Here is a 19,895-nt window from a genome sequence, read left to right as displayed (position 1 = left end):
CATCACTGGCGATTGCCATCTTCAAACGGTTGTAGTTTTAAAAGTATAAATGCTACCGTGAAAAGGCTTATATTGTGACAATCACAAGAAACAGACCTAAATTTTGATATATAGTATGTCTCTGCAATATTAAAAATGAAGGCACAGTCGCAGTTTAAAAACGTCCCTTAAAATTTCTTGTGTCTAAAGTGGAGTTTCAATGAAAGTCAATGGGAGGAGTGAGGTGCAAACAAATGGTCATATTCTGAAAACTATCAGGAGTATGTCCTAGCCGTGAACATTTTTAGTGACAGCAGGGTTAGCTGAACGTTTTGATATAAGATATGTGTAGGTGGGCTTGAAAATGACATAGTTATGGCAGTTTACAAATCATGTTCTGATTTTCCTTTCACATTGCAGCTTTCTCACTCTAATGTGACTCAGCTGCCCCCTGAGTGACCTTTGGTTGCACCTGTTACCTCAGTCAGTCACAGGTGTGTGAGGAGCTGTGCTCTAAACAGGCTATTTAAACTTGCCAAATTCACTGGCGATTGCCATCTTCAAACGCTTGTAGTTTTAAAAGTATAAATGCTACCGTGAAAAGGTTTATATTGTGACAATCACAAGAAAAAGACCTACAGTTTGATGTATAGTATGTCTCTGAAAGATAACAAATGAAGGCACAGTCGCAGTTTAAAAACGTCCCTTAAAATGTCTGGTGTCTAGAGTGGAGTTTCAATGAAAGTCAATGGGAGGGGTGATGTGCAAACAAATGGTCATATTCTGAAAACTATCAGGAGTATGTCCTAGCCGTGAACATTTTTAGTGACAGCAGGGTTAGCTGAACGTTTTGATATAAGATATGTGTAGGTGGGCTTGAAAATGGCAGAGTGATGGCAGTTTACAAATCATGTTCTGATTTTTCCTTTGCACACTCTAGCTGTGCTCTGCTCCCACTCTAGATGCACCATTCATTCCTATGGGAAAATTTCGCCACAAAAACCGCGATATTTCTTGAACGATTCGGCGAAACGTTCCACAAAGTAATAGCAATCCGATCGGGAACAATGCGCACGTTTTGATATATTACTTGTCTTTGTAGTGTAAAAACTGTGGGAGGAGTTAGCGTGGCAAATTTGGCTATAATAATAAGAATAAGAACTAGACAATCTACAATTTCTGGGGAAATTGTGTAAAGTGTTCTTGCCGCCACCTTTACCAAATGATTGATGAAATGTAAGCAGTGCACATTGCAAGCCTGATAGTGAGAAATGCATTTCAGCTTGTATTTTGAAGCTCACAGTCCAGCCTGGTGAGTCATCTGCCTCTTGAGTGACCTTTGGTTGCTGCACCTGGAGAGGGCGGAGTAGGCTCACTGTGCTGAGACAGCTGGGTTGCTATGACAACTCACTCTGAGAGGAATGTCAGCATGTGTGTTCTAAACAGGCTTTTTAAACTTGCCAAGTTCAATTGCGTGCTAAAATTAGTATTATTAAATATTAAAGAAAAGAAACATAGTGTCTTATCCGGGATATCAATTATTTATTTTTATTTTTATTTTAATTTTTTTTTTATTTTAATTTTATTTTAATTTTAATTTTTATTATTTTATTTTATTTTTAATTTTATTTTTATTTTTATTTTATTTTAATTTTATGTTTATTTTTATTTTAATTTTAATTTTATTTTAATTTTATTTTTATTTTAATTTTATGTTAATTTTAATTTTATTTTTATTTTAATTTTAATTTTATTTTATTTTTAATTTTATTTTTAATTTTATTTTTATTTTAATTTTATGTTAATTTTAATTTTATTTTTATTTTTAATTTTATTTTTATTTTAATTTTATGTTAATTTAATTTTATTTTAATTTTTATTTTAATTTTATTTTTATTTTAATTTTATGTTAATTTTATTTTGATTTTAATTTTTTTTAAATTTAATTTTATTTTTATTTTAATTTTTATTTTATTTTTAATTTTATTTTAATTTTTTTTTTTTTTATTTTAATTAAATTTTTATTTTATTTTTATTTTTATCCAGACTGAATAAGAATACCATCTCATTTATACAGAAGGAACTGTCATTCCCACTGCAAATATTTTTTATTTATTTTAATTTTTATTTAATTTTTATTTTATTTTTAATTTTTATTTTGTTTTAATTTTAATTTTTAATTTTATTTTTATTTTAATTTTATTTTATTTTTATTTTTAAAAATAAAATTTATACAGAAGGAACTGTCATTCCCACTGCAAATATTTTTTATTTTTTATTTATATTTTTCATTCATAGTTTTTGTTTTTTCACATTGATAAATTAATTTATTTTATATATTTACACAAATCATATATTTAAGTATAATTAATTGATGTAATTATTTGATTATCGGTGGTACACTTATGAATTCATTATATCACATAAGGTAGAATATATTGGAGCGCGGTACACTACTGGTATTCGTGAACATTTTTAGTGACAGCAGGGTTAGCTGAACGTTTTGATTCTGATTTTTCCTTTGCACACTCTAGCTGTGCTGTGCTGCTCAATGCATTCCTATGGGAAAATTTCGCCGCAAAAACCGCGATATTTCTTGAACGATTCGGCGAAACGTTCTACAAAGTAATAGCAATCCGATCGGGATCAATGCGCACGTTTTGATATATTACTTGTCTTTGTAGTGTAAAAACTGTGGGAGGAGTTAGCGTGGCAAATATGGCTATAATAAGAAAAAGAATTAGATTTCAAATATGGCAGAGAAGAGCGGTTAAAAACAAACTGCTTCAAATTGCTTACTTCACTGGCGTCTTCACAATTTCTGTGGAAATTGTGTGGTGTTCTGGCCTCCACACAACTGGAGTGGGCAGGTTAGCTTTTGTCTATCTGCTTCCTGCTCACACAGCTGGGTTCCTATGGCAACTCCCTCCACACCAAGGGCAGAGTCATGGTTATAAACAAACTGCTCCAAGTTGCTGACATCAGTGGCGATTGCCATCTTCAAACGGTTGTAGTTTTAAAAGTATAAATGCTACCGTGAAAAGGCTTATATTGTGACAATCACAAGAAACAGACCTAAATTTTGATATATAGTATGTCTCTGCAATATTAAAAATGAAGGCACAGTCGCAGTTTAAAAACGTCCCTTAAAATTTCTTGTGTCTAAAGTGGAGTTTCAATGAAAGTCAATGGGAGGAGTGAGGTGCAAACAAATGGTCATATTCTGAAAACTATCAGGAGTATGTCCTAGCCGTGAACATTTTTAGTGACAGCAGGGTTAGCTGAACGTTTTGATATAAGATATGTGTAGGTGGGCTTGAAAATGACATAGTGATGGCAGTTTACAAATCATGTTCTGATTTTTCCTTCCACATTGCAGCTTTCTCACTCTAATGTGACTCAGCTGCCCCCTGAGTGACCTTTGGTTGCACCTGTTACCTCAGTCAGTCACAGGTGTGTGAGGAGCTGTGCTCTAAACAGGCTATTTAAACTTGCCAAATTCACTGGCGATTGCCATCTTCAAACGCTTGTAGTTTTAAAAGTATAAATGCTACCGTGAAAAGGTTTATATTGTGACAATCACAAGAAAAAGACCTACAGTTTGATGTATAGTATGTCTCTGAAAGATAACAAATGAAGGCACAGTCGCAGTTTAAAAACGTCCCTTAAAATGTCTGGTGTCTAGAGTGGAGTTTCAATGAAAGTCAATGGGAGGGGTGATGTGCAAACAAATGGTCATATTCTGAAAACTATCAGGAGTATGTCCTAGCCGTGAACATTTTTAGTGACAGCAGGGTTAGCTGAACGTTTTGATATAAGATATGTGTAGGTGGGCTTGAAAATGGCAGAGTGATGGCAGTTTACAAATCATGTTCTGATTTTTCCTTTGCACACTCTAGCTGTGCTCTGCTGCCACTCTAGATGCACCATTCATTCCTATGGGAAAATTTCGCCGCAAAAACCGCGATATTTCTTGAACGATTCGGCGAAACGTTCCACAAAGTAATAGCAATCCGATCGGGAACAATCCGCACGTTTTGATATATTACTTGTCTTTGTAGTGTAAAAACTGTGGGAGGAGTTAGCGTGGCAAATTTGGCTATAATAATAAGAATAAGAACTAGACAATCTACAATTTCTGGGGAAATTGTGTAAAGTGTTCTTGCCGCAACCTTTACCAAATGATTGATGAAATGTAAGCAGGGCACATTGCAAGCCTGATAGTGAGAAATGCATTTCAGCTTGTATTTTGAAGCTCACAGTCCAGCCTGGTGAGTCATCTGCCTCTTGAGTGACCTTTGGTTGCTGCACCTGGAGAGGGCGGAGTAGGCTCACTGTGCTGAGACAGCTGGGTTGCTATGACAACTCACTCTGAGAGGAATGTCAGCATGCCTGTTCTAAACAGGCTTTTTAAACTTGCCAAGTTCAATTGCGTGCTAAAATTAGTATTAATTAAATATTAAAGAAAAGAAACATAGTGTCTTATCCGGGATATCAATTATTTATTTTTATTTTTATTTTAATTTTAATTTTAATTTTATTTTATTTTATTTTATTTCAATTTTAATTTTATTTTAATTTTAATTTTAATTTTTATTTTATTTTATATTTTATTTTTAATTTTATTTTAATTTTATTTTAATTTTATTTTAATTTTATTTTTATTTTATTTTTATTTATTTTTTTTTTTATTTTATTTTTATTTTTATTTTTATTTTATTTTTATTTTTATTTTAATTTTATTTTAATTTTATGTTAATTTTAATTTTATTTTTATTTTAATTTTAATTTTATTTTATTTTTAATTTTATTTTTTTTTTATTTTAATTTAATTTTTATTTTATTTTTATCCAGACTGAATAATAATACCATCTCATTTATACAGAAGGAACTGTCATTCCCACTGCAAATATTTTTTATTTTTTATTTATATTTTTCATTCATAGTTTTTGTTTTTTCACATTGATAAATTAATTTATTTTATATATTTACACAAATCATATATTTAAGTATAATTAATTGATGTAATTATTTGATTATCGGTGGTACACTTATGAATTCATTATATCACATAAGGTAGAATATATTGGAGCGCGGTACACTACTGGCATTCGTGAACATTTTTAGTGACAGCAGGGTTAGCTGAACGTTTTGATATAAGATATGTGTAGGTGGGCTTGATAATGACATAGTTATGGCAGTTTACAAATCATGTTCTGATTTTTCCTTTCACACTGCAGCTTTCTTACTCTAATGTGACTCAGCTGCCCCCTGAGTGACCTTTGGTTGCACCTGTTACCTCAGTCAGTCACAGGTGTGTGACAAATTCTGCTCTAAACAGGCTGTTTAAACTTGCCAAGTTCACTGGCGATTGCCATTTTCAAACGCTTGTAGTTTTAAAAGTATAAATGCTACCGTGAAAAGGTTTATATTGCGACAATCACAAGAAAAAGACCTAAATTTTGATGTATAGTATGTCTCTGCAATATTAAAAATGAAGGCACAGTCGCAGTTTAAAAACGTCCCTTAAAATGTCTGGTGTCTAGAGTGGAGTTTCAATGAAAGTCAATGGGAGGGGTGATGTGCAAACAAATGGTCATATTCTGAAAACTATCAGGAGTATGTCCTAGCCGTGAACATTTTTAGTGACAGCAGGGTTAGCTGAACGTTTTGATATAAGATATGTGTAGGTGGGCTTGAAAATGGCAGAGTGATGGCAGTTTACAAATCATGTTCTGATTTTTCTGATTTTTCCTTTGCACACTCTAGCTGTGCTGTGCTGCTCAATGCATTCCTATGGGAAAATTTCGCCGCAAAAACCGCGATATTTCTTGAACGATTCGGCGAAACGTTCTACAAAGTAATAGCAATCCGATCGGGATCAATGCGCACGTTTTGATATATTACTTGTCTTTGTAGTGTAAAAACTGTGGGAGGAGTTAGCGTGGCAAATATGGCTATAATAAGAATAAGAATTAGATTTCAAATATGGCAGAGAAGAGCGGTTAAAAACAAACTGCTTCAAATTGCTCACTTCACTGGCGTCTTCACAATTTCTGTGGAAATTGTGTGGTGTTCTGGCCTCCACACACTGGAGTGGGCAGGTTAGCTTTTGTCTCTCTGCTTCCTGCTCACACAGCTGGGTTCCTATGGCAACTCCCTCCACACCAAGGGCAGAGTCATGGTTATAAACAAACTGCTCCAAGTTGCTGACATCACTGGCGATTGCCATCTTCAAACGGTTGTAGTTTTAAAAGTATAAATGCTACCGTGAAAAGGCTTATATTGTGACAATCACAAGAAACAGACCTAAATTTTGATATATAGTATGTCTCTGCAATATTAAAAATGAAGGCACAGTCGCAGTTTAAAAACGTCCCTTAAAATTTCTTGTGTCTAAAGTGGAGTTTCAATGAAAGTCAATGGGAGGAGTGAGGTGCAAACACATGGTCATATTCTGAAAACTATCAGGAGTATGTCCTAGCCGTGAACATTTTTAGTGACAGCAGGGTTAGCTGAACGTTTTGATATAAGATATGTGTAGGTGGGCTTGAAAATGACATAGTGATGGCAGTTTACAAATCATGTTCTGATTTTTCCTTTCACACTGCAGCTTTCTCACTCTAATGTGACTCAGCTGCCCTCTGAGTGACCTTTGCTTGCACCTGTTACCTCAGTCAGTCACAGGTGTGTGAGGAGCTGTGCTCTAAACAGGCTGTTTAAACTTGCCAAATTCACTGGCGATTGCCATCTTCAAACGCTTGTAGTTTTAAAAGTATAAATGCTACCGTGAAAAGGTTTATATTGTGACAATCACAAGAAAAAGACCTACAGTTTGATGTATAGTATGTCTCTGAAAGATAACAAATGAAGGCACAGTCGCAGTTTAAAAATGTCCCTTAAAATGTCTGGTGTCTAGAGTGGAGTTTCAATGAAACTCAATGGGAGGGGTGATGTGCAAACAAATGGTCATATTCTGAAAACTATCAGGAGTATGTCCTAGCCGTGAACATTTTTAGTGACAGCAGGGTTAGCTGAACGTTTTGATATAAGATATGTGTAGGTGGGCTTGAAAATGGCAGAGTGATGGCAGTTTACAAATCATGTTCTGATTTTTCCTTTGCACACTCTAGCTGTGCACTGCTGCCACTCTACATGCACCATTCATTCCTATGGGAAAATTTCGCCACAAAAACCGCGATATTTCTTGAACGATTTGGCGAAACGTTCCACAAAGTAATAGCAATCCGATCGGGAACAATCCGCACGTTTTGATATATTACTTGTCTTTGTAGTGTAAAAACTGTGGGAGGAGTTAGCGTGGCAAATTTGGCTATAATAATAAGAATAAGAATAAAAATAAGAATAAGAATAAGAACTAGACAATCTACAATTTCTGGGGAAATTGTGTAAAGTGTTCTTGCCGCAACCTTTACCAAATGATTGATGAAATGTAAGCAGGGCACATTGCAAGCCTGATAGTGAGAAATGCATTTCAGCTTGTATTTTGAAGCTCACAGTCCAGCCTCGTGAGTCATCTGCCTCTTGAGTGACCTTTGGTTGCTGCACCTGGAGAGGGCGGAGTAGGCTCACTGTGCTGAGACAGCTGGGTTGCTATGACAACTCACTCTGAGAGGAATGTCAGCATGCCTGTTCTAAACAGGCTTTTTAAACTTGCCAAGTTCAATTGCGTGCTAAAATTAGTATTAATTAAATATTAAAGAAAAGAAACATAGTGTCTTATCCGGGATATCAATTATTTATTTTTATTTTTATTTTAATTTTTTTTTTATTTTAATTTTAATTTTTATTTTATTTTATTTTTAATTTTATTTTTATTTTTATTTTAATTTAATTTTAATTTTATGTTAATTTTAATTTTATTTTTATTTTAATTTTATTTTAATTTTATTTTTATTTTAATTTCATTTTTATTTTAATTTCATTTTTATTTTAATTTTATGTTAATTTTAATTTTATTTTAATTTTATTTTATTTTTAATTTTATTTTTATTTTTATTTTTATTTTAATTTTTTTTTTTAATTTTAATTTTATTTTTATTTTAATTTTAATTTTTATTTTTAATTTTATTTTAATTTTAATTTTATTTTTTTTTATTTTAATTTAATTTTTATTTTATTTTTATTTTTATCCAGACTGAATAATAATACCATCTCATTTATACAGAAGGAACTGTCATTCCCACTGCAAATATTTTTTATTTATTTTAATTTTAATTTTAATTTAATTTTTATTTTATTTTTCATTTTATTTTTGTTTTAATTTTAATTTTTAATTTTATTTTTATTTTAATTTTATTTTATTTTTTTATTTTAATTTTAATTTTATTTTATTTTTATCCAGACTGAATAATAACACCATCTCATTTATACAGAAGGAACTGTCATTCCCACTGCAAATATTTTTTATTTTTATTTATATTTTTCATTCATAGTTTTTGTTTTTTCACATTGATAAATTAATTTATTTTATATATTTACACAAATCATATATTTAAGTATAATTAATTGATGTAATTATTTGATTATCGGTGGTACACTTATGAATTCATTATATCACATAAGGTAGAATATATTGGAGCGCGGTACACTACTGGTATTCGTGAACATTTTTAGTGACAGCAGGGTTAGCGGAACGTTTTGATATAAGATATGTGTAGGTGGGCTTGAAAATGGCAGAGTGATGGCAGTTTACAAATCATGTTCTGATTTTTCTGATTTTTCCTTTGCACACTCTAGCTGTGCTGTGCTGCTCAATGCATTCCTATGGGAAAATTTCGCCGCAAAAACCGCGATATTTCTTGAACGATTCGGCGAAACGTTCTACAAAGTAATAGCAATCCGATCGGGATCAATGCGCACGTTTTGATATATTACTTGTCTTTGTAGTGTAAAAACTGTGGGAGGAGTTAGCGTGGCAAATATGGCTATAATAAGGAAAAGAATTAGATTTCAAATATGGCAGAGAAGAGCGGTTAAAAACAAACTGCTTCAAATTGCTCACTTCACTGGCGTCTTCACAATTTCTGTGGAAATTGTGTGGTGTTCTGGCCTCCACACAACTGGAGTGGGCAGGTTAGCTTTTGTCTCTCTGCTTCCTGCTCACACAGCTGGGTTCCTATGGCAACTCCCTCCACACCAAGGGCAGAGTCATGGTTATAAACAAACTGCTCCAAGTTGCTGACATCACTGGCGATTGCCATCTTCAAACGGTTGTAGTTTTAAAAGTATAAATGCTACCGTGAAAAGGCTTATATTGTGACAATCACAAGAAACAGACCTAAATTTTGATATATAGTATGTCTCTGCAATATTAAAAATGAAGGCACAGTCGCAGTTTAAAAACGTCCCTTAAAATTTCTTGTGTCTAAAGTGGAGTTTCAATGAAAGTCAATGGGAGGAGTGAGGTGCAAACAAATGGTCATATTCTGAAAACTATCAGGAGTATGTCCTAGCCGTGAACATTTTTAGTGACAGCAGGGTTAGCTGAACGTTTTGATATAAGATATGTGTAGGTGGGCTTGATAATGACATAGTTATGGCAGTTTACAAATCATGTTCTGATTTTTCCTTTCACATTGTAGCATTCTCACTCTAATGTGACTCAGCTGCCCCCTGAGTGACCTTTGCTTGCACCTGTTACCTCAGTCAGTCACAGGTGTTTGAGAAGCTGTGCTCTAAACAGGCTATTTAAACTTGCCAAATTCACTGGCCATTGCCATCTTCAAACGCTTGTAGTTTTAAAAGTATAAATGCTACCGTGAAAAGGTTTATATTGTGACAATCACAAGAAAAAGACCTACAGTTTGATGTATAGTGTGTCTCTGAAAGATAACAAATGAAGGCACAGTCGCAGTTTAAAAACGTCCCTTAAAATGTCTGGTGTCTAGAGTGGAGTTTCAATGAAAGTCAATGGGAGGTGTGAGGTCCAAACAAATGGTCATATTGTGAAAACTATCAGGAGTATGTCCTAGCCGTGAACATTTTTAGTGACAGCAGGGTTAGCTGAACGTTTTGATATAAGATATGTGTAGGTGGGCTTGAAAATGAAAGAGTGATGGCAGTTTACAAATCATGTTCTGATTTTTCTGATTTTTCCTTTGCACACTCTAGCTGTGCTGTGCTGCTCAATGCATTCCTATGGGAAAATTTCGCCGCAAAAACCGCGATATTTCTTGAACGATTCGGCGAAACGTTCTACAAAGTAATAGCAATCCGATCGGGATCAATGCGCACATTTTGATATATTACTTGTCTTTGTAGTGTAAAAACTGTGGGAGGAGTTAGCGTGGCAAATATGGCTATAATAAGAATAAGAATAAGAATATATATGTGAGATAACAATAAGTGTTCCTTGCTATGCAAGAACACTTAATAAGAATAAGAATATACTTGTGAGATAACAATAAGTGTTCCTTGCTATGCAAGAACACTTAATAAGAATATATATGTGAGATAACAATAAGTGTTCCTTGCTATGCAAGAACACTTAATAAGAATATATTTGTGAGATAACAATAAGTGTTCCTTGCTATGCAAGAACACTTAACTAGACAATCTACAATTTCTGGGGAAATTGTGTAAAGTGTTCTTGCCGCAACCTTTACCAAATGATTGATGAAATGTAAGCAGGGCACATTGCAAGCCTGATAGTGAGAAATGCATTTCAGCTTGTATTTTGAAGCTCACAGTCCAGCCTCGTGAGTCATCTGCCTCTTGAGTGACCTTTGGTTGCTGCACCTGGAGAGGGCGGAGTAGGCTCACTGTGCTGAGACAGCTGGGTTGCTATGACAACTCACTCTGAGAGGAATGTCAGCATGACTGTTCTAAACAGGCTTTTTAAACTTGCCAAGTTCAATTGCGTGCTAAAATTAGTATTAATTAAATATTAAAGAAAAGAAACATAGTGTCTTATCCGGGATATCAATTATTTATTTTAATTTTTATTTTAATTTTTTTTTTATTTTAATTTTAATTTTTATTTTATTTTATTTTTAATTTTATTTTTATTTTAATTTAATTTTAAGTTAATTTTAATTTTATTTTTATTTTATTTTTATTTTAATTTTAATTTTATGTTAATTTTAATTTTATTTTTATTTTATTTTATTTTTAATTTTATTTTTATTTTATTTTATTTTTAATTTTATTTTTATTTTTATTTTAATTTTAATTTTATTTTTATTTTGTTATTTTAATTTTATTTTTATTTTAATTTTATGTTAATTTTATTTTTATTTAATTTTTTTTTCATTTTAATTTTATTTTTATTTTAATTTTAATTTTATTTTATTTTAATTTTATTTTAATTTTATTTTATTTTTAATTTTATTTTTATTTTTATTTTAATTTTATTTTTATTTTAATTTTTATTTTTATTTTTAATTTTATTTTAATTTTATTTTTTTTTTTTTTTAATTTAATTTTTATTTTATTTTTATTTTTATCCAGACTGAATAATAATACCATCTCATTTATACAGAAGGAACTGTCATTCCCACTGCAAATATTTTTTATTTATTTTAATTTTAATTTTAATTTTTATTTTATTTTTCATTTTATTTTTATTTTAATTTTAATTTTTAATTTTATTTTAATTTTATTTTATTTTTTTATTTTAATTTTAATTTTATTTTATTTTTATCCAGACTGAATAATAACACCATCTCATTTATACAGAAGGAACTGTCATTCCCACTGCAAATATTTTTTATTTTTTATTTATATTTTTCATTCATAGTTTTTGTTTTTTCACATTGATAAATTAATTTATTTTATATATTTACACAAATCATATATTTAAGTATAATTAATTGATGTAATTATTTGATTATCGGTGGTACACTTATGAATTCATTATATCACATAAGGTGGAATATATTGGAGCGCGGTACACTACTGGCATTCGTGAACATTTTTAGTGACAGCAGGGTTAGCTGAACGTTTTGATATAAGATATGTGTAGGTGGGCTTGATAATGACACAGTTATGGCAGTTTACAAATCATGTTCTGATTTTTCCTTTCACACTGCAGCTTTCTCACTCTAATGTGACTCAGCTGCCCCCTGAGTGACCTTTGCTTGCACCTGTTACCTCAGTCAGTCACAGGTGTGTGACAAGCTCTGCTCTAAACAGGCTATTTAAACTTGCCAAGTTCACTGGCGATTGCCATTTTCAAACGCTTGTAGTTTTAAAAGTATAAATGCTACCGTGAAAAGGGTTATATTGTGACAATCACAAGAAACAGACCTAAATTTTGATGTATAGTATGTCTCTGAAAGATAAAAAATGAAGGCACAGTCGCAGTTTAAAAACGTCCCTTAAAATTTCTTGTGTCTAAAGTGGAGTTTCAATGAAAGTCAATGGGAGGGATGAGGTCCAAACAAATGGTCATATTCTGAAAACTATCAGGAATATGGCTTAGCTGTGAACATTTTTAGTGACAGCAGGGTTAGCTGAACGTTTTGATATAAGATATGCGTAGGTGGGCTTGAAAATGAAAGAGTGATGGCAGTTTACAAATCATGTTCTGATTTTTCTGATTTTTCCTTTACACACTCTAGCTGTGCTCTGCTGCTCAATGCATTCCTATGGGAAAATTTTGCCGCAAAAACCGCGATATTTCTTGAACGATTCGGCGAAACGTTCCACAAAGTAATAGCAATCCGATCGGGAACAATCCGCACGTTTTGATATATTACTTGTATTTGTAGTGTAAAAACTGTGGGAGGAGTTAGCGTGGCAAATATGGCTATAATAAGAATACAATTTCTGGGGAAATTGTTTAAAGTGTTCTTGCCGCAACCTTTACCAAGTAATGATGACATGTAAGCAGTGCACATTGCAAGCCTGACAGAGGGAGAAATGCATTTCAGCTTGTATTTACCATCTCACAGTCCAGCCTGTGTGACTCAGCTGTGTGTGAGTCATGTTTGGTTGCTATAGAAACTCACTCTGTCAGGAATGTGATTAGCTGTGCTCTGAACAGGCTTTTTAAACTTGGCAAGTTCACTGGCGATTGCCATCTTCAAACGCTTGTAGTTTTAAAAGTATAAAAGCTACCGTGAAAAGGGTGATAGTGTGACAAACACAAGAAAAATACCTACAGTTTGATGTATAGTATGTCTCTGAAAGATAAAAAATGAAGGCACAGTCGCAGTTTAAAAACGTCCCTTAAAATGTCTGGTGTCTACAGTGGAGTTTCAATGAAAGTCAATGGGATGGGTGATGTGCAAACAAATGGTCATATTCTGAAAACTATCAAGAGTATGTCCTAGCCGTGAACATTTTTAGTGACAGCAGGGTTAGCTGAACGTTTTGATATAAGATATGTGTAGGTGGGCTTGAAAATGGCAGAGTGATGGCAGTTTACAAATCATGTTCTGATTTTTCCTTCTACACTCTAGATTTGTCACTTCTCACTCTAGTTGCTCAATGCATTCCTATGGGAAAATGTCGCCACAAAAACCGCGATATTTCGTGAACGATTCGGCGAAACGTTCCACAAAGTAATAGCAATCCGATCGGGAACAATCCGCACGTTTTGATATATTACTTGTCTTTGTAGTGTAAAAACTGTGGGAGGAGTTAGCGTGGCAAATTTGCTATAATAATAAGAATAAGAATAAGAATAAGAATATACTTGTGAGATAACAATAAGTGTTCCTTGCTATGCAAGAACACTTAACTAGACAATCTACAATTTCTGGGGAAATTGTGTAAAGTGTTCTTGCCGCAACCTTTACCAAATGATTGATGAAATGTAAGCAGTGCACATTGCAAGCCTGATAGTGAGAAATGCATTTCAGCTTGTATTTTGAAGCTCACAGTCCAGCCTCGTGAGTCATCTGCCTCTTGAGTGACCTTTGGTTGCTGCACCTGGAGAGGGCGGAGTAGGCTCACTGTGCTGAGACAGCTGGGTTGCTATGACAACTCACTCTGAGAGGAATGTCAGCATGCCTGTTCTAAACAGGCTTTTTAAACTTGCCAAGTTCAATTGCGTGCTAAAATTAGTATTAATTAAATATTAAAGAAAAGAAACATAGTGTCTTATCCGGGATATCAATTATTTATTTTTATTTTTATTTTAATTTTTTTTTTATTTTAATTTTAATTTTAATTTTATTTTATTTTTAATTTTATTTTTATTTTTATTTTAATTTAATTTTAATTTTATTTTAATTTTATTTTTATTTTAATTTTTATTTTAATTTTAATTTTAATTTTAATTTTATTTTATGTTATTTTAATTTTATTTTTATTTTAATTTTATGTTAATTTTTTTTTCATTTAATTTTTTTTTTAATTTTAATTTTATTTTATTTTAATTTTAATTTTTATTTTTAATTTTATTTTAATTTTAATTTTATTTTTTTTTTTTTTAATTTAATTTTTATTTTATTTTTATTTTTATCCAGACTGAATAATAATACCATCTCATTTATACAGAAGGAACTGTCATTCCCACTGCAAATATTTTTTATTTATTTTAATTTTAATTTAATTTTTATTTTATTTTTCATTTTATTTTTATTTTAATTTTAATTTTTAATTTTATTTTTATTTTAATTTTATTTTATTTTTTTATTTTAATTTTAATTTTATTTTATTTTTATCCAGACTGAATAATAACACCATCTCATTTATACAGAAGGAACTGTCATTCCCACTGCAAATATTTTTTATTTTTTATTTATATTTTTCATTCATAGTTTTTGTTTTTTCACATTGATAAATTAATTTATTTGATATATTTACACAAATCATATATTTAAGTATAATTAATTGATGTAATTATTTGATTATCGGTGGTACACTTATGAATTCATTATATCACATAAGGTAGAATATATTGGAGCGCGGTACACTACTGGCATTCGTGAACATTTTTAGTGACAGCAGGGTTAGCTGAACGTTTTGATATAAGATATGTGTAGGTGGGCTTGAAAATGACATAGTTATGGCAGTTTACAAATCATGTTCTGATTTTTCCTTCCACACTGCAGCTTTCTCACTCTAATGTGACTCAGCTGCCCCCTGAGTGACCTTTGGTTGCACCTGTTACCTCAGTCAGTCACAGGTGTGTGACAAGCTCTGCTCTAAACAGGCTGTTTAAACTTGCCAAGTTCACTGGCGATTGCCATTTTCAAACGCTTGTAGTTTTAAAAGTATAAATGCTACCGTGAACAGGTTTATATTGTGACAATCACAAGAAAAAGACCTAAATTTTGATATATAGTATGTCTCTGCAATATTAAAAATGAAGGCACAGTCGCAGTTTAAAAACGTCCCTTAAAATGTCAGGTATCTAGAGTGGAGTTTCAATGAAAGTCAATGGGAGGGGTGAGGTGCAAACACATGGTCATATTCTGAAAACTATCAGGAGTATGTCCTAGCCGTGAACATTTTTAGTGACAGCAGGGTTAGCTGAACGTTTTGATATAAGATATGTGTAGGTGGGCTTGAAAATGACATAGTTATGGCAGTTTACAAATCATGTTCTGATTTTTCCTTTCACACTGCAGCTTTCTCACTCTAATGTGACTCAGCTGCCCCCTGAGTGACCTTTGCTTGCACCTGTTACCTCAGTCAGTCACAGGTGTGTGACAAGTTCTGCTCTAAACAGGCTATTTAAACTTGCCAAGTTCACTGGCGATTGCCATTTTCAAACACTTGTAGTTTTAAAAGTATAAATGCTACCGTGAAAAGGTTTATATTGTGACAATCACAAGAAAAAGACCTACAGTTTGATGTATAGTATGTCTCTGAAAGATAAAAAATGAAGGCACAGTCGCAGTTTAAAAACGTCCCTTAAAATGTCTGGTGTCTAGAGTGGAGTTTCAATGAAAGTCAATGGGAGGGATGAGGTCCAAACAAATGGTCATATTCTGAAAACTATCAGGAATATGGCTTAGCTGTGAACATTTTTAGTGACAGCAGGGTTAGCTGAACGTTTTGATATAAGATATGTGTAGGTGGGCTTGAAAATGAAAGAGTGATGGCAGTTTACAAATCATGTTCTGATTTTTCTGATTTTTCCTTTGCACACTCTAGCTGTGCTGTGCTGCTCAATGCATTCCTATGGGAAAATTTCGCCACAAAAACCGCGATATTTCTTGAACGATTCGGCGAAATGTTCCACAAAGTAATAGCAATCCGATCGGGAACAATCCGCACGTTTTGATATATTACTTGTCTTTGTAGTGTAAAAACTGTGGGAGGAGTTAGCGTGGCAAATTTGGCTATAAGAATAAGAATAAGAACTAGACAATCTACAATTTCTGGGGAAATTGTGTAAAGTGTTCTTGCCGCAACCTTTACCAAATGATTGATGAAATGTAAGCAGTGCACATTGCAAGCCTGATAGTGAGAAATGCATTTCAGCTTGTATTTTGAAGCTCACAGTCCAGCCTGGTGAGTCATCTGCCTCTTGAGTGACCTTTGGTTGCTGCACCTGGAGAGGGCGGAGTAGGCTCACTGTGCTGAGACAGCTGGGTTGCTATGACAACTCACTCTGAGAGGAATGTCAGCATGCCTGTTCTAAACAGGCTTTTTAAACTTGCCAAGTTCAATTGCGTGCTAAAATTAGTATTAATTAAATATTAAAGAAAAGAAACATAGTGTCTTATCCGGGATATCAATTATTTATTTTTATTTAAATTTTTTTTTTATTTTAATTTTATTTTAATTTTAATTTTTATTATTTTATTTTATTTTATTTTTAATTTTATTTTTATTTTTATTTTTATTTTAATTTTATGTTAATTTTAATTTTATTTTAATTTTTATTTTAATTTTATTTTTATTTTAATTTTATTTTTATTTTAATTTTTTTTTAATTTTAATTTTAATTTTTATTTTATTTTATTTTATTTTTAATTTTATTTTTATTTTAATTTTATGTTAATTTTAATTTTATTTTTATTTTATTTTAATTTTATTTTTATTTTAATTTTATGTTAATTTTAATTTTATTTTAATTTTAATTTAATTTTATTTTTAATTTAATTTTTATTTTTATTTTAATTTTATGTTAATTTTAATTTTATTTTTATTTTTTTTTTAATTTTATTTTTATTTTAATTTTATGTTAATTTTATTTTTATTTTAATTTTTTTTTTTAATTTAATTTTATTTTTATTTTAATTTTTATTTTTATTTTATTTTTAATTTTATTTTAATTTTAATTTTAATTTAATTTTAATTTAATTTTTATTTTTATCCAGACTGAATAATAATACCATCTCATTTATACAGAAGGAACTGTCATTCCCACTGCAAATATTTTTTATTTATTTTAATTTTAATTTAATTTTTATTTTTATTTTAATTTTATTTTATTTTTTTATTTTAATTTTAATTTTATTTTATTTTTATCCAGACTGAATAATAACACCATCTCATTTATACAGAAGGAACTGTCATTCCCACTGCAAATATTTTTTATTTTTTATTTATATTTTTCATTCATAGTTTTTGTTTTTTCACATTGATAAATTAATTTATTTGATATATTTACACAAATCATATATTTAAGTATAATTAATTGATGTAATTATTTGATTATCGGTGGTACACTTATGAATTCATTATATCACATAAGGTAGAATATATTGGAGCGCGGTACACTACTGGCATTCGTGAACATTTTTAGTGACAGCAGGGTTAGCTGAACGTTTTGATATAAGATATGTGTAGGTGGGCTTGAAAATGACATAGTTATGGCAGTTTACAAATCATGTTCTGATTTTCCTTTCACATTGCAGCTTTCTCACTCTAATGTGACTCAGCTGCCCCCTGAGTGACCTTTGGTTGCACCTGTTACCTCAGTCAGTCACAGGTGTGTGAGGAGCTGTGCTCTAAACAGGCTATTTAAACTTGCCAAATTCACTGGCGATTGCCATCTTCAAACGCTTGTAGTTTTAAAAGTATAAATGCTACCGTGAAAAGGTTTATATTGTGACAATCACAAGAAAAAGACCTACAGTTTGATGTATAGTATGTCTCTGAAAGATAACAAATGAAGGCACAGTCGCAGTTTAAAAACGTCCCTTAAAATGTCTGGTGTCTAGAGTGGAGTTTCAATGAAAGTCAATGGGAGGGGTGATGTGCAAACAAATGGTCATATTCTGAAAACTATCAGGAGTATGTCCTAGCCGTGAACATTTTTAGTGACAGCAGGGTTAGCTGAACGTTTTGATATAAGATATGTGTAGGTGGGCTTGAAAATGGCAGAGTGATGGCAGTTTACAAATCATGTTCTGATTTTTCCTTTGCACACTCTAGCTGTGCTCTGCTCCCACTCTAGATGCACCATTCATTCCTATGGGAAAATTTCGCCACAAAAACCGCGATATTTCTTGAACGATTCGGCGAAACGTTCCACAAAGTAATAGCAATCCGATCGGGAACAATCCGCACGTTTTGATATATTACTTGTCTTTGTAGTGTAAAAACTGTGGGAGGAGTTAGCGTGGCAAATTTGGCTATAATAATAAGAATAAGAACTAGACAATCTACAATTTCTGGGGAAATTGTGTAAAGTGTTCTTGCCGCAACCTTTACCAAATGATTGATGAAATGTAAGCAGTGCACATTGCAAGCCTGATAGTGAGAAATGCATTTCAGCTTGTATTTTGAAGCTCACAGTCCAGCCTCGTGAGTCATCTGCCTCTTGAGTGACCTTTGGTTGCTGCACCTGGAGAGGGCGGAGTAGGCTCACTGTGCTGAGACAGCTGGGTTGCTATGACAACTCACTCTGAGAGGAATGTCAGCATGACTGTTCTAAACAGGCTTTTTAAACTTGCCAAGTTCAATTGCGTGCTAAAATTAGTATTAATTAAATATTAAAGAAAAGAAACATAGTGTCTTATCCGGGATATCAATTATTTATTTTTATTTTTATTTTTTTTTATTTTAATTTTAATTTTTATTTTATTTTATTTTTAATTTTATTTTTATTTTAATTTAATTTTAATTTTATGTTAATTTTAATTTTATTTTTATTTTAATTTTATTTTTATTTTAATTTTATGTTAATTTTAATTTTATGTTAATTTTAATTTTATTTTTATTTTATTTTAATTTTATTTTATTTTTAATTTTATTTTTATTTTATGTTATTTTTATTTTATGTTATTTTAATTTTATGTTAATTTTATTTTTATTTAATTTTTTGTTTAATTTTAATTTTATTTTATTTTTTAATTTTTATTTTTATTTTATTTTAATTTTATTTTAATTTAATTTTTATTTTATTTTTATTTTTATCCAGACTGAATAATAATACCATCTCATTTATACAGAAGGAACTGTCATTCCCACTGCAAATATTTTTTATTTATTTTAATTTTAATTTAATTTTTATTTTATTTTTCATTTTATTTTTGTTTTAATTTTAATTTTTAATTTTATTTTTATTTTAATTTTATTTTATTTTTTTATTTTAATTTTAATTTTATTTTATTTTTATCCAGACTGAATAATAACACCATCTCATTTATACAGAAGGAACTGTCATTCCCACTGCAAATATTTTTTATTTTTATTTATATTTTTCATTCATAGTTTTTGTTTTTTCACATTGATAAATTAATTTATTTTATATATTTACACAAATCATATATTTAAGTATAATTAATTGATGTAATTATTTGATTATCGGTGGTACACTTATGAATTCATTATATCACATGAGGTAGAATATATTGGAGCGCGGTACACTACTGGTATTCGTGAACATTTTTAGTGACAGCAGGGTTAGCTGAACGTTTTGATATAAGATATGTGTAGGTGGGCTTGAAAATGAAAGAGTGATGGCAGTTTACAAATCATGTTCTGATTTTTCTGATTTTTCCTTTGCACACTCTAGCTGTGCTGTGCTGCTCAATGCATTC

This window comes from Staurois parvus, unplaced genomic scaffold (genome assembly GCF_062004578.1).
Source record: "Staurois parvus isolate SC_StPar_1 unplaced genomic scaffold, SC_StPar_1.0 ptg000011l, whole genome shotgun sequence".
In the NCBI taxonomy this organism is placed as follows: Eukaryota; Metazoa; Chordata; class Amphibia; order Anura; family Ranidae; genus Staurois; species Staurois parvus.
Note: the sequence above shows the minus strand (reverse complement) of the source record.